The sequence below is a fragment of the Euprymna scolopes genome, chromosome 3 (assembly GCF_053919585.1).
Source record: "Euprymna scolopes isolate OS-2025 chromosome 3, ASM5391958v1, whole genome shotgun sequence".
Lineage (NCBI taxonomy): Eukaryota > Metazoa > Mollusca > Cephalopoda > Sepiida > Sepiolidae > Euprymna > Euprymna scolopes.
Window position 1 is genome coordinate 168,073,323 of NC_136484.1, and position 14,587 is coordinate 168,087,909.

Here is a 14,587-nt window from a genome sequence, read left to right on the forward strand (position 1 = left end):
CCCTCGCAGATCTCCCGAGTCGATTCCAGGGTGCGTCCATTCGGATGTTTGATTTTTGCAATGTATTTGTCCGAGCCACGCCTAGAAACCTCACGGCGCACGTCTGCATCAGAATTGACTGCTTCGTTGCCTATCTTTCTAAGCCTAGCTCTAACTACTTGGCCTTCATAACGCTTGCTAGTCTCGCGTAGAAGGTCCTGCTTAGCTAGTTCCTGACTAACCCTATCACCCTCCCCCGTAGCCTGGGCTAGTTTCTGCTCTAGCTTCTTCTTCGTCTTGGCCTTATCTAGTGCGAGGCGCTGGGCATACTTGACGGAGAAGCTTCTGATCTTGGCTTTGAGACCTAACCACCACTTACTCCCGGTAACCGCCCCCACTAGTGCCTTTTTAATCAATTCTCTTAACTGATCTTGGAAGTCTTGTATCTCCAGAAGGGAGGTGTTTAACTTCCAGTACCCCGCTAACTTAGGCCTATTTCCTAGCTTCAGCCGGGCCATAACTAATTTATGGTCCGTCTGGCCTAGCCAAGTGAACGTGGGACAAGATAAGAAGTCTACTTCGCCTCTCCTAACTAACATCCTGTCCAAATAAGTATTTGGATAGGAGGAAACACTATTGGTCCACGTCCACATCTCCCGCCCTGGATGCTCGACCCGAAACCTGTCGACCAGACCGCATCTAGCCATCAGATCAGCCAGGCTGGACTCGCACCTCTCCGATCCTCTAGCTCCGCCTCCTACCTTATCTATGTCGGGGTCTAAGATGGAATTCCAATCCCCCATTAGCACTACCCGCTTCCGACAATCTACAAACGCGTCAAGCTGACTGAAGAATGAGACCCTCTCACGAGCGGTGCTGGGCGCATGAACCGCAATCACCCGAAACACAGAATCTTTTACGGCAACATCGGCCACAACCAGCCTACCCACTGCATCTCTATGGACAACGTCGACCGTCGCCGACAGGGTACGTTTAACCAGCACGGAAACTCCCTTCCCCCGCGGGCTGCCATATGCTGAGAAAACCTCAAAGTCTCGGGCCAGCACCTGACAGTCCACAGAGGAAACGAAATGCCTCTCCTGAATCGCAGCGACATCCACTCCCAGGGACAAGAGGTCGTGCCGGAGGCGAGCCGCCCGGCCCGATGATCTCAAGCCCCTCGCATTCAGACTAGCCAAATTCAAAGCCATGGTACCTACCTTAAGGTGTGTTACACTCAGCTCCGAAGTCAGCCGGGGAAAGGACACCGACGTTGTGTGCAATGCTCAAGGTGGTCAGGTTTTTCATGTCCTGACCTTCTCTCACAATGCCGCCGACATCCAAAGGGTAAGTCAATTTAAGGGCCCTATAGAGTGACGGATGGACCAACACTGGGACCCTTCCCTTGCATTGTTTTGCGAGTTCCTCAAGGGAAGGGTCATTTTTCCTAATCAGTTCAATTCCCGGACCAGCCCCTTCAGCGGCTTCCAGCATTGTCCACACGTTGGTTTTGCAGGCCTCAGGAAGCCTGACGAAAGTTGTTAGCCGTGGGGCGTCCGGGAAATTAGAGGGGACATTAACGTCTTTTCCCCCTATCTGTTGGCAGTCCAGCAGAGGTTTTAAATTTTTTCTCTGCCGGTGTGGTACGCCCATTGCCACAGACAGGGGGTCTACAGAACAAAGTTCCTCCCTCGTTTCGAGGGCGAGAGTCCCTGTTGGAGTGAGTCCGTAAGTGGGAGAATCTGAAGGGTCTCTCCCCCTCCCGGGTTCATTCTTTTCTTTCTGGGATGGCGGCTCAATTTGCATTGGTGTGGGGACGAGTGTCTGTGTGGTGTCTGGTGTTGGTGTTGGTGCGGTGTCTGGTGTTGGTGTGATGTCTGGTGTTGGTGTTGGTGCGGTGTCTGGTGTTGGTGTTGGTGCAGTGTCTGGTGTTGGTGCAGTGTCTGGTGTTGGTGCAGTGTCTGGTGTTGGTGCGGTGTCTGATGTTGGTGTTGGTGTTGGTGCGGTGTCTGATGTTGGTGTTAGTGCGGTGTCTAGTGTTGGTGCAGTATGTGGTATGGGGGTGGAAGTGGGTTGTGTTGTTGTTAGAGGTGGTGTATGCTCACAGGGAGTGGGGGCTGCCTTTTCTTCCCCTTTCCTTTTCTTTTTTATTCTTTTGAATGAACCGGGGAGTGGTGAGGTTGAGTTCCTCTCCCTCTCACTAGCAGATTCATCCTCAGAGGAGCAGTGTTTTCTTCGCTTGATCCCCGTCTCAATTGGTGTGGGGACCGTTGGTTGTTGCTGCTCCTCTAATTGTTGTTTCTCCGGTTGATGCTGTTGCTTTTCTGGTTGCTGCAGCCGTTTTTGTTGCTGCTGTTCTGGCTGTTGCTGCTGCTGCTGTTTTTGTTGTTGCTGCTGTTTTCGTGGCATTGGTTGTGGAATTGGCCGCGGCAGCTGATGTTGTTGCTGCGGCTGGTTCAACGGCTGGTTTGGCTGCTGCTGCTGTGTCTGCTGCCATGGCTGTTGCTGCGGCTGTTGTGGAGGCTGCTGTTGTTGTTGCTGCCTCGGTTGTTGGGTTGGTTGTGGGACGGTGGCAGATGGGATTGTGGGCTTCCGTTTCCGCCTCATTACTGTGATCCATTCCTCCCCTTTGGGCTCCTGCACAGTTTTGGGTTTCCTCGGTGCTGGGGTTGGTGCTCTGGTTGCAGGAGTTGTGACAGCCTGTTTGGACACTGGTGCTGTCTCAGAGGTTGGGACCGCCTTTAGTGTCACTTGAGTAGGATTTGACCTTTGAGGGCAGCTCTTGGCCATGTGACCCTGTTTTTGGCAAAACCAGCAGTGCGGACGACGCCCCTCCACTACTACTGTCATAGTTGCCTCCTTAAATGTCAGCTGTGCTGGTATCGCCTGGAAGCCTTCTTTCTTTAGCCTCATGGCCACAGTGTAGCTGCCCAAGTGCATGCCGGTTTTCGACCGCACTGGGGTTATTTTTTCCACCTCGCCGAACTGTGTGAAGAAGGATCCCAGGATTTCTGCTGATATTTGCATAGGTACATTGAATACCTGCACCCGGGTCCTTGTCCTGCCCTGGTATTCGGGCTTTAGTTTTGTTCTCCCATACTTAATTTCCTGTAGGGGGAGTCTCTCCGCATCTTCCTTGGTGGGTAGGAGGATGTCCCACATGGCGTAGCTCCTCTGGTACAGGTATAATACCGGGATGTTTAGCTTGTGTAGGAGCCCTGCCATGTCTTCCTTTTTCATCCCTAGGAGGCGGTTTTCCGGCATATCCGAGATGATGAGGGAGAGCACTCTGTCTTCGATTGCCTCCCAAGCGCCTGGCACTGGTTTAATTTCTGCCCCCTCTATGTATTGTCTGTACTTGGTCAAGTACAAGTCTCTATACTCTTGAGGGGACAGTTGCTTCTCTACAGTCTTCCCCCATGCCGACCCTCTTGTTGGTGTTGGATCTTTGGTGAGGTTGGACTGTTTTTGCTGTTCCTTGGCGGAAGGGTTGCTATTTTGAGGGGCATTTTCCTTTCCGCTTTCCTTTGGGACCGACTCTCCCTGTTCTATACTTCTTCCAGGAAATACTTCCCTTTTTGGGGAGTCGGCCTCCTGGGGAGCATTGTCCTCTTTATTGTCTTTGGGAGCTTTTGCCCCTTTTGTTTTGGGGAGGTTTAGGCTGTATGCCCCCTCGTTTTCTTGATTTGCTCCCCTTTTGGGGCAGTAGCCCTCCTGGGGAGCACTGTCTCTCTTATCGTTCTTTGGGGCTACTGCCTCTTGATTTTTGTTGTCAGAGCGGGATGCCCTGTCCAACATTGTTCTTTCTCCCCTTTGTGGGGAGTCGCCCTCTTGGGGAGCACTGTCTCCCTTATCGTCCTTTGGGGCTACTGCCTCTTGATTTTTGTTGTCGGAACGGGATGCCCCGTCCAACATTGTTTTTCCTCCCCTTTGTGGGGAGTCGCCCTCTTGGGGAGCTGCTGGTGAGTTTTCTCCTTTCTGAGGGGCGTCCTTTGGTTTAGTGTCCGGGCGGTATGCCCCGTTGCTTTTTGCTTCCCCTGTTGGGGAGTCGTCCTCTTGGGGAGCAGTTTTTCTTGTGGTAGCCCCCTGGCTGGGGGTATCGGTATTGGTGGTCCCCGGGCTGGGGGTGTCCATTTTTGAAAGAAGCTCTCTCTTCCCTGTATAATTCACCAAAATGAGTGACGTGGAGTCGACGTCCAAATTGGGAGCCGACTTTGGCGCCAAAAAGAAGTGGCGCCAAAGGCGGCAAGAGGGGAGATAGAACTGAGAGAGGGAGTGGGAAGTTAGTGGAGGGAAGAGAGAAAGTGTTTCCGACCCTCCCTCGCGGGAAGGTCGTAAATTATCAGCTCGGATCCCCCCCCGTGGGGGAGGGGGGAGAGCAGAGAAAGACAGACAAAGTGGGGGTGCGGACAGAACGCTACCCAACAAGCTCGCCGGCCACGAGAATGTGTCGCCAGAACAACACTGACTATCGCTGTGTATGTATCAGAGAACAGATACTACACTTTGAGATATTAAATCTTTTATTCATGTTAAAAAAATACAGAAAAAAAATCAACGATGAACAAAAAACTTAGGCACATGGCCAACTCAAAAGGGGGGATTTTGGGGGTCGTTGGTCATCCTTGTCACTCCAGAACTAAACAAAGTCAAAAGTTTCTCCCAGCTAGTATCTTCTTTCACCATAATACCGCATTCACCCTTTCATATTGGGGGACGTCCTAGTAACTCCCAATTTTTAAAACATTTTTTATTGACGTGTAAAAACAAAAAAGATAACAATAAAATGGTAACAATAATTCATTTGTGTCGAGGGAGGGGGAAAAAAAAAAAAAAAAAAAAAAAAAGGTGATTAGTAGGACCCTCCCAACCCCGTCTAGTTGATAGACTGCCCGTTCCACTAGGTTTGTAAAAGGAACCTCGCTTCTGCGGGTCAGTCTCTAGGTGGGGATGCCCTCTAGATGGGGGTGAATGGAGAAAAGAAAATTTTGTGGGTAAGGGATGGAGGTTAGTTTGTATTTCTTTTTCTCCAAGATGGGTAAAATTTAGAGGAAGGGGTGAAAACAAAAATTGCAGGTAAGAGGGGATGGGGATCTTGGAGGCTTCCTAATCGGGGAGGGATGGAACACACACTCAGCTAGCTGAGAGACTACTTGTTTAATTTAACTTTACAGAACTGCGCGTTCCACACCTAGGCGGGGAACACGTATTCAAATTTGGCTCCTCTTCGTACACACAGACTTGCCACATGTATCCATCTTCTGTCAAATGCCGCGCGATGCAGCCTTCTTCTATCACATCTGATCTTCACCCGTAGTTGGTGTTTAAAGAACGCGATCAGATCTTGATCAGAAAAAGACAACACCCCCCGGCAACCTTGCAGACGCGACGTCCAAATCACCATTCTCGCCACGGCCAGAATCGTAACGTAGACCATTTGTCTTTCCCGGTCCCACGGCGGCCTCACGTTGTCCACAACATTGGATACAGTAATTGGGTGAGGATGCTCAGGATCGATGCGAGCCGTCACCCCACTGACATACGACCAGTACTGGCGGAGTTCGCGGCAATCGAAGAAAGCGTGATCCGTAGTTTCCACAGCCGTTGTCCCACAACGGGGACAATCAGGCGACTCCAGAAACCCAGAACTGCATTGTATGTTGTTGAGTGGAAGTGCATTTCGGGCCAATCGCCAGGTCAGAGAGAACTCCGAATTGTTCAGATGACTCGAACCTGGCGCCCAGCTCCACGCGGAGCGGATCTCACTCTGCTGCCACCCCAAACGCGCGCATAGCGGGTCGTCAGCGGCCTCCTTCACTAGATCCCTGTGGAGTTCCCTACGGGTAGCAGTCACAAGGTCACTGGACCTTGGTAGTCGTTTTAGCGCGGCTCGGCACTCTTTCATGTAGGCAGATTCTCCCCGCGGCCTGCGACGGCTCTCGATGGAAGGGTCGAGAACGAGGTCGGGGAAGGCGGCAGTAACCACGGGGTGCCACGGTTGGTCCTCCTGCATATAGTGGCTCAGGAAGGCCAGCCTCTCAGCATCTCGATGACACTTCAAGTCCGGCATTCCCAAGCCTCCCTCACACGGACGTTGAATACAGACCTGTCTGCTCACCCAGTGTCTTCCTCTGTCCCAAAGGAGCGAGGACAAGAGTTCGACAAGAGCTTTTAGGTGTTGTGCAGGCAGGGGAAGTACGGCCAGTCGGTAAAGGATGAGAGGAAAGACGTAAGTGGCGCACGCCTCAGCTCTACCCTTTAAGGAAAGTTTCCTAGGAAGCCACGAATTGACTGCAGCCTCCACCTTTGACCGTACCTCCAACCAATTCTTGTCAAGCTGGAGACCCGGTCCGAACCACACGCTGAGGATCCGGACCGGGCCATCTGTCCAGCTGAAGGGCGCAGGGAGGTTTGCGTTGCCACTCCATGCGCCCAACCGCAGTCCTACCGACTTGTTGCGGTTTATCTTGGCCCCTGTAATTCTTTCGTACTGTGTGAGTGCCTCCGACACGACCTCAATGTCTCTGAAGCCCGACACGAAGATCGTGACATCATCGGCGAACGCGGATACCTTAGCAGCTGAGCCGCCAGGCAGAGCCATTCCGCGCAGGGCCGAATTTGCCTCCCCATGTCTCAGCTTGCGGAGAAGAGGCTCCAAAGCCAGGACATAAAGCAGGGGCGACAGCGGACAACCCTGACGAACCGACCGAGAGATAACAAAGGGTTTCGAGCGCTTTCCGTTCACTTGCACGACAGCCATGGGCTGTCGATACATTATGGAGATCCACTTGCAAAAGTCCGGTTTAAAACCGGCGGCCTCTAAGACAGATGCCAGGAAACGATGGTCGACCCTATCGAAAGCTTTGGACTGATCTAAGTTTATCAGCGCGGCTTCCGTGTCGTCATCTATTCCCCCCTCTAGGATCATGCGGATCAGGTGCAAGTTGTTCTGAATCGATCTCCCCTTCACAGCGTAGTTCTGTTCCGGTTCAACCAACTCGTCGATAACAACCTGCAGCCGATTCGACAGGACCTTGGCCAAAATCTTCAACTCTGTGTTTAGCAGAGTTATGGGCCTGTAGTCGTCTAACTCTTCCCCTCCATGCCCGTCACCTTTCTTCAGCAATGTGATCACTCCCTTGGTCACCTGCCCTGGGATGGATCCCTGAGCAAACCAATGGTTGAACATATCCGTCAGAAGAGGCAGAAACATGGGCGACAGCCTCAAGTACAGTTCGTATGGCAGACCATCAAGTCCTGGCGATCTGTCACAGCTGACCTGCTTCAGCGCAGTAAAGACCTCCCGCTCCGTCACCCGGCCCTCGCAACTAGCCGCTCTAGCCGCCTCGAGGCGGGGAGAGTCGGCCAAATAGTCGCTAAACTCAAGGACCGGAAGATCGGGCTGCTGCGTAAAACGCTCCTCGAAATGTTCTCGAAACCCCTCGCAGATCTCCCGAGTCGATTCCAGGGTGCGTCCATTCGGATGTTTGATTTTTGCAATGTATTTGTCCGAGCCACGCCTAGAAACCTCACGGCGCACGTCTGCATCAGAATTGACTGCTTCGTTGCCTATCTTTCTAAGCCTAGCTCTAACTACTTGGCCTTCGTAACGCTTGCTAGTCTCGCGTAGAAGGTCCTGCTTAGCTAGTTCCTGACTAACCCTATCACCCTCCCCCGTAGCCTGGGCTAGTTTCTGCTCTAGCTTCTTCTTCGTCTTGGCCTTATCTAGTGCGAGGCGCTGGGCATACTTGACGGAGAAGCTTCTGATCTTGGCTTTGAGACCTAACCACCACTTACTCCCGGTAACCGCCCCCACTAGTGCCTTTTTAATCAATTCTCTTAACTGATCTTGGAAGTCTTGTATCTCCAGAAGGGAGGTGTTTAACTTCCAGTACCCCGCTAACTTAGGCCTATTTCCTAGCTTCAGCCGGGCCATAACTAATTTATGGTCCGTCTGGCCTAGCCAAGTGAACGTGGGACAAGATAAGAAGTCTACTTCGCCTCTCCTAACTAACATCCTGTCCAAATAAGTATTTGGATAGGAGGAAACACTATTGGTCCACGTCCACATCTCCCGCCCTGGATGCTCGACCCGAAACCTGTCGACCAGACCGCATCTAGCCATCAGATCAGCCAGGCTGGACTCGCACCTCTCCGATCCTCTAGCTCCGCCTCCTACCTTATCTATGTCGGGGTCTAAGATGGAATTCCAATCCCCCATTAGCACTACCCACTTCCGACAATCTACAAACGCGTCAAGCTGACTGAAGAATGAGACCCTCTCACGAGCGGTGCTGGGCGCATGAACCGCAATCACCCGAAACACAGAATCTTTTACGGCAACATCGGCCACAACCAGCCTACCCACTGCATCTCTATGGACAACGTCGACCGTCGCCGACAGGGTACGTTTAACCAGCACGGAAACTCCCTTCCCCCGCGGGCTGCCATATGCTGAGAAAACCTCAAAGTCTCGGGCCAGCACCTGACAGTCCACAGAGGAAACGAAATGCGTCTCCTGAATCGCAGCGACATCCACTCCCAGGGACAAGAGGTCGTGCCGGAGGCGAGCCGCCCGGCCCGATGATCTCAAGCCCCTCGCATTCAGACTAGCCAAATTCAAAGCCATGGTACCTACCTTAAGGTGTGTTACACTCAGCTCCGAAGTCAGCCGGGGAAAGGACACCGACGTTGTGTGCAATGCTCAAGGTGGTCAGGTTTTTCATGTCCTGACCTTCTCTCACAATGCCGCCGACATCCAAAGGGTAAGTCAATTTAAGGGCCCTATAGAGTGACGGATGGACCAACACTGGGACCCTTCCCTTGCATTGTTTTGCGAGTTCCTCAAGGGAAGGGTCATTTTTCCTAATCAGTTCAATTCCCGGACCAGCCCCTTCAGCGGCTTCCAGCATTGTCCACACGTTGGTTTTGCAGGCCTCAGGAAGCCTGACGAAAGTTGTTAGCCGTGGGGCGTCCGGGAAATTAGAGGGGACATTAACGTCTTTTCCCCCTATCTGTTGGCAGTCCAGCAGAGGTTTTAAATTTTTTCTCTGCCGGTGTGGTACGCCCATTGCCACAGACAGGGGGTCTACAGAACAAAGTTCCTCTCTCGTTTCGAGGGCGAGAGTCCCTGTTGGAGTGAGTCCGTAAGTGGGAGAATCTGAAGGGTCTCTCCCCCTCCCGGGTTCATTCTTTTCTTTCTGGGATGGCGGCTCAATTTGCATTGGTGTGGGGACGAGTGTCTGTGTGGTGTCTGGTGTTGGTGTTGGTGCGGTGTCTGGTGTTGGTGTGATGTCTGGTGTTGGTGTTGGTGCGGTGTCTGGTGTTGGTGTTGGTGCAGTGTCTGGTGTTGGTGCAGTGTCTGGTGTTGGTGCAGTGTCTGGTGTTGGTGCGGTGTCTGATGTTGGTGTTGGTGTTGGTGCGGTGTCTGATGTTGGTGTTGGTGTTAGTGCGGTGTCTAGTGTTGGTGCAGTATGTGGTATGGGGGTGGAAGTGGGTTGTGTTGTTGTTAGAGGTGGTGTATGCTCACAGGGAGTGGGGGCTGCCTTTTCTTCCCCTTTCCTTTTCTTTTTTATTCTTTTGAATGAACCGGGGAGTGGTGAGGTTGAGTTCCTCTCCCTCTCACTAGCAGATTCATCCTCAGAGGAGCAGTGTTTTCTTCGCTTGATCCCCGTCTCAATTGGTGTGGGGACCGTTGGTTGTTGCTGCTCCTCTAATTGTTGTTTCTCCGGTTGATGCTGTTGCTTTTCTGGTTGCTGCAGCCGTTTTTGTTGCTGCTGTTCTGGCTGTTGCTGCTGCTGCTGTTTTTGTTGTTGCTGCTGTTTTCGTGGCATTGGTTGTGGAATTGGCCGCGGCAGCTGATGTTGTTGCTGCGGCTGGTTCAACGGCTGGTTTGGCTGCTGCTGCTGTGTCTGCTGCCATGGCTGTTGCTGTGGCTGTTGTGGAGGCTGCTGTTGTTGTTGCTGCCTCGGTTGTTGGGTTGGTTGTGGGACGGTGGCAGATGGGATTGTGGGCTTCCGTTTCCGCCTCATTACCGTGATCCATTCCTCCCCTTTGGGCTCCTGCACAGTTTTGGGTTTCCTCGGTGCTGGGGTTGGTGCTCTGGTTGCAGGAGTTGTGACAGCCTGTTTGGACACTGGTGCTGTCTCAGAGGTTGGGACCGCCTTTAGTGTCACTTGAGTAGGATTTGACCTTTGAGGGCAGCTCTTGGCCATGTGACCCTGTTTTTGGCAAAACCAGCAGTGCGGACGACGCCCCTCCACTACTACTGTCATAGTTGCCTCCTTAAATGTCAGCTGTGCTGGTATCGCCTGGAAGCCTTCTTTCTTTAGCCTCATGGCCACAGTGTAGCTGCCCAAGTGCATGCCGGTTTTCGACCGCACTGGGGTTATTTTTTCCACCTCGCCGAACTGTGTGAAGAAGGATCCCAGGATTTCTGCTGATATTTGCATAGGTACATTGAATACCTGCACCCGGGTCCTTGTCCTGCCCTGGTATTCGGGCTTTAGTTTTGTTCTCCCATACTTAATTTCCTGTAGGGAGAGTCTCTCCGCATCTTCCTTGGTGGGTAGGAGGATGTCCCACATGGCGTAGCTCCTCTGGTACAGGTATAATACCGGGATGTTTAGCTTGTGTAGGAGCCCTGCCATGTCTTCCTTTTTCATCCCTAGGAGGCGGTTTTCCGGCATATCCGAGATGATGAGGGAGAGCACTCTGTCTTCGATTGCCTCCCAAGCGCCTGGCACTGGTTTAATTTCTGCCCCCTCTATGTATTGTCTGTACTTGGTCAAGTACAAGTCTCTATACTCTTGAGGGGACAGTTGCTTCTCTACAGTCTTCCCCCATGCCGACCCTCTTGTTGGTGTTGGATCTTTGGTGAGGTTGGACTGTTTTTGCTGTTCCTTGGCGGAAGGGTTGCTATTTTGAGGGGCATTTTCCTTTCCGCTTTCCTTTGGGACCGACTCTCCCTGCTCTATACTTCTTCCAGGAAATACTTCCCTTTTTGGGGAGTCGGCCTCCTGGGGAGCATTGTCCTCTTTATTGTCTTTGGGAGCTTTTGCCCCTTTTGTTTTGGGGAGGTTTAGGCTGTATGCCCCCTCGTTTTCTTGATTTGCTCCCCTTTTGGGGCAGTAGCCCTCCTGGGGAGCACTGTCTCTCTTATCGTTCTTTGGGGCTACTGCCTCTTGATTTTTGTTGTCAGAGCGGGATGCCCTGTCCAACATTGTTTTTTCTCCCCTTTGTGGGGAGTCGCCCTCTTGGGGAGCACTGTCTCCCTTATCGTCCTTTGGGGCTACTGCCTCTTGATTTTTGTTGTCGGAACGGGATGCCCCGTCCAACATTGTTTTTCCTCCCCTTTGTGGGGAGTCGCCCTCTTGGGGAGCTGCTGGTGAGTTTTCTCCTTTCTGAGGGGCGTCCTTTGGTTTAGTGTCCGGGCGGTATGCCCCGTTGCTTTTTGCTTCCCCTGTTGGGGAGTCGTCCTCTTGGGGAGCAGTTTTTCTTGTGGTAGCCCCCTGGCTGGGGGTATCGGTATTGGTGGTCCCCGGGCTGGGGGTGTCCATTTTTGAAAGAAGCTCTCTCTTCCCTGTATAATTCACCAAAATGAGTGACGTGGAGTCGACGTCCAAATTGGGAGCCGACTTTGGCGCCAAAAAGAAGTGGCGCCAAAGGCGGCAAGAGGGGAGATAGAACTGAGAGAGGGAGTGGGAAGTTAGTGGAGGGAAGAGAGAAAGTGTTTCCGACCCTCCCTCGCGGGAAGGTCGTAAATTATCAGCTCGGATCCCCCCCCGTGGGGGAGGGGGGAGAGCAGAGAAAGACAGACAAAGTGGGGGTGCGGACAGAACGCTACCCAACAAGCTCGCCGGCCACGAGAATGTGTCGCCAGAACAACACTGACTATCGCTGTGTATGTATCAGAGAACAGATACTACACTTTGATCTTGTCACGAGGGCCGAGAAAGTCGTGTAAGATACTACACTTTGATCTTGGCCCGAAGGCCAAGGAAAACGGAATGTGTAAAGTAGCATTTTTAGATGAGTCCATGCCTATCTGTGAGAGGCTTAGTTTGCCTGCTAAGACAGACATGTTTATATTACAAAATATTTGAGACTAGAAGAACCCACGGAAATTTCACAGAAAATGAGAAATACAGGGTGTCTCAAACAATGTACTCACACTTCGACGAAATAAAATCTTAATTCCTAACCATAGAATGAAATGGAATAGCTTTGAAATATAATTGAAGAATCATTTTCGCAAATGTCCAACATTTCCAGACAATACATATAACACTTAAAATTTGAGTACATTTAGAGACAGCTCGTATATTCAATCAACAAATATATTTTGATAAAGCTGACATTTTTCTGGATAGCACAAAAAATTAGTTTATTGAACAGAAATGCCAGCGCTACTACACTATTGGGACGAGATTTTGTAGTCGATAAATGGAGTTTTCAGAAAAAAAACAAAACAATGGTTTCAACTGATTTTTTTTGTCAATTCTAATAAGTTACAAGGGTAACTTCCAAATTATGCAGTCGAAATTACCTAAATATAGCTGAAATAAAAAAAAAATAAAAAACCTTAATCGTGATAGCAGGTGAAAAATTGCTGCCATCTAGTTTAAATCGAAATCGAAAATTACCTCTCTTTTGAACTCTCCTGTATTTTACGATCGTTTTCATCAAATTCTATTTTATTCTCTTTAAATAATTTTCTAACATTGATTTTTGTAATTTTTGGATATAATCATCTTTAAAATATTAGGAATACGTAGATACCATAGTTTTGATGTGAAATTCAGTATTACGATTTCTGAAATTTCATCCCAATAGTGTAGAAGTGTCAAAAAAGCCAATAACATGCAGCAAATATTTAGTTTATTAACATTTCTATGAAAAAAAAGTGGCCACTGTATTTTAAATATAGAACTGATCCAAATGAGATAAATTAATAAATACTCAGAAAGTAATATTGTGCTACACAGTTCAATACAAAGAAAAAAAAATCACATTGTAAGAGACAATCTTTAATTTACTCCTTTAGTCCAGCACCTCTTCACAAGGATACTTTTTTTTTATGTAACGTTTCGTTGACTTCTTTCTTTAGTGAAGAACTGGTGCACATCGAAATTACTATGAGCTCCTTTCTCATACAATAACAACATTGATCATATATTATGACATTTGAAAACGAGGCTATTAAAAAGAAGGCAATTTTCATATTCTTGTTCAGGGTTGCCAGTTTAGCCTTTTTAAAGCCAAATTGTGTGAATTTGGCCGTTTTTTTAAATAGTTTGGCCTCTGAAAATTGTATTTGGCCTTTTTCAAAGCATACGCTATGGACTACGGAAAGAACAGGCAGCATATTACATCGATAGGATGTATCCATTACATATGAGCATTTAACAATGAAATTCTAGCATGACCTGTATTATGTGGACCACTATTCTCATCTTAGAAATTATTCTTACAACGTTTCAGCCAATGTAAACTGACCTTCTTCAGGGGTTTTATCAAACTCAGGAATCTTTATGTTAAACTTGGAAATATATACAAACTGAACAGTTTATTTAATCCACAGAGGTAAATTTGTTTCCGTTTTGTCAGTAATGACGGAGTAGAAGACATTTTTAGTATTGTTGGTAATGAGGATTGAACATTCAACCTCCAGAAGACTGTCACTTAGAATTGGTCATTACTTCTTCCCATATACTTCTTTGATTAAAGAGTTTGGAAATATGTATCTACTATGTTTCTTAGCCTATTAAAAATGGTAAAAAGTTAGAGCCTGTTTACTTAAGAGTGCTTTATGCCAAATTAATGGTTAAATTTGTGTTCATTTTTGCATCAAGTATTAATTCCTAACCGTGCATCGAATGGATGCTCTAATACTTTGTTCACTGCACTTCATCATAAAGGTTCATACAAAATTTAAGCCAGATTGGCCCAGTAATTTTTGCAAAAAAAGTGGAATGGACAGACAAAGAAAAATATGACAGCTTCCAAGATGCATCTGGAGAAGATTGGAGGTTACATAGGTCAGATGTTGTGGGAATAATATCCAAGACGAGAAGAGTAGTGCGAATCACGCTTTTGTTTAAAAAGACGAAAGCTTATATTGAATGGATACATCCTAACGATACTCTTGTTTAGTTATGGAAGAGCACAACAATCTACAATCATGTACATTTCTCCAGTTCTTTTGACATATTCTCTAAAGTATAAAATAAAATATTTCTAATCATTTTAGAAAGGATCACAAGCCAAGTAGCTGCTGCATTTAATTTCTTGAAATAATGTAATAATAATTTTATTTATCTCAATCTATTCTTGCCGTGTCTCTCTCTCTCTCTCTCTATATATATATATATATATATAAGAAACAGGTAGGTTGCTTGAAGCATTCCTGGTAAACAAGTATGTAAGAGTGTAAGAAGGTTGTTAGCAATGCAGCAAACAGGATGCTGAATATGAACAAATAAAGAAAAAATAACAAAGATCTTGTTAATTTTATGAATAATGTCTTTAATATTTCAAAAATAAAATCTTTTCCAGAAAGAAAATAAAGCAAAAATGCTGTAAAACACAAAAAAAAACAAAACAAAAC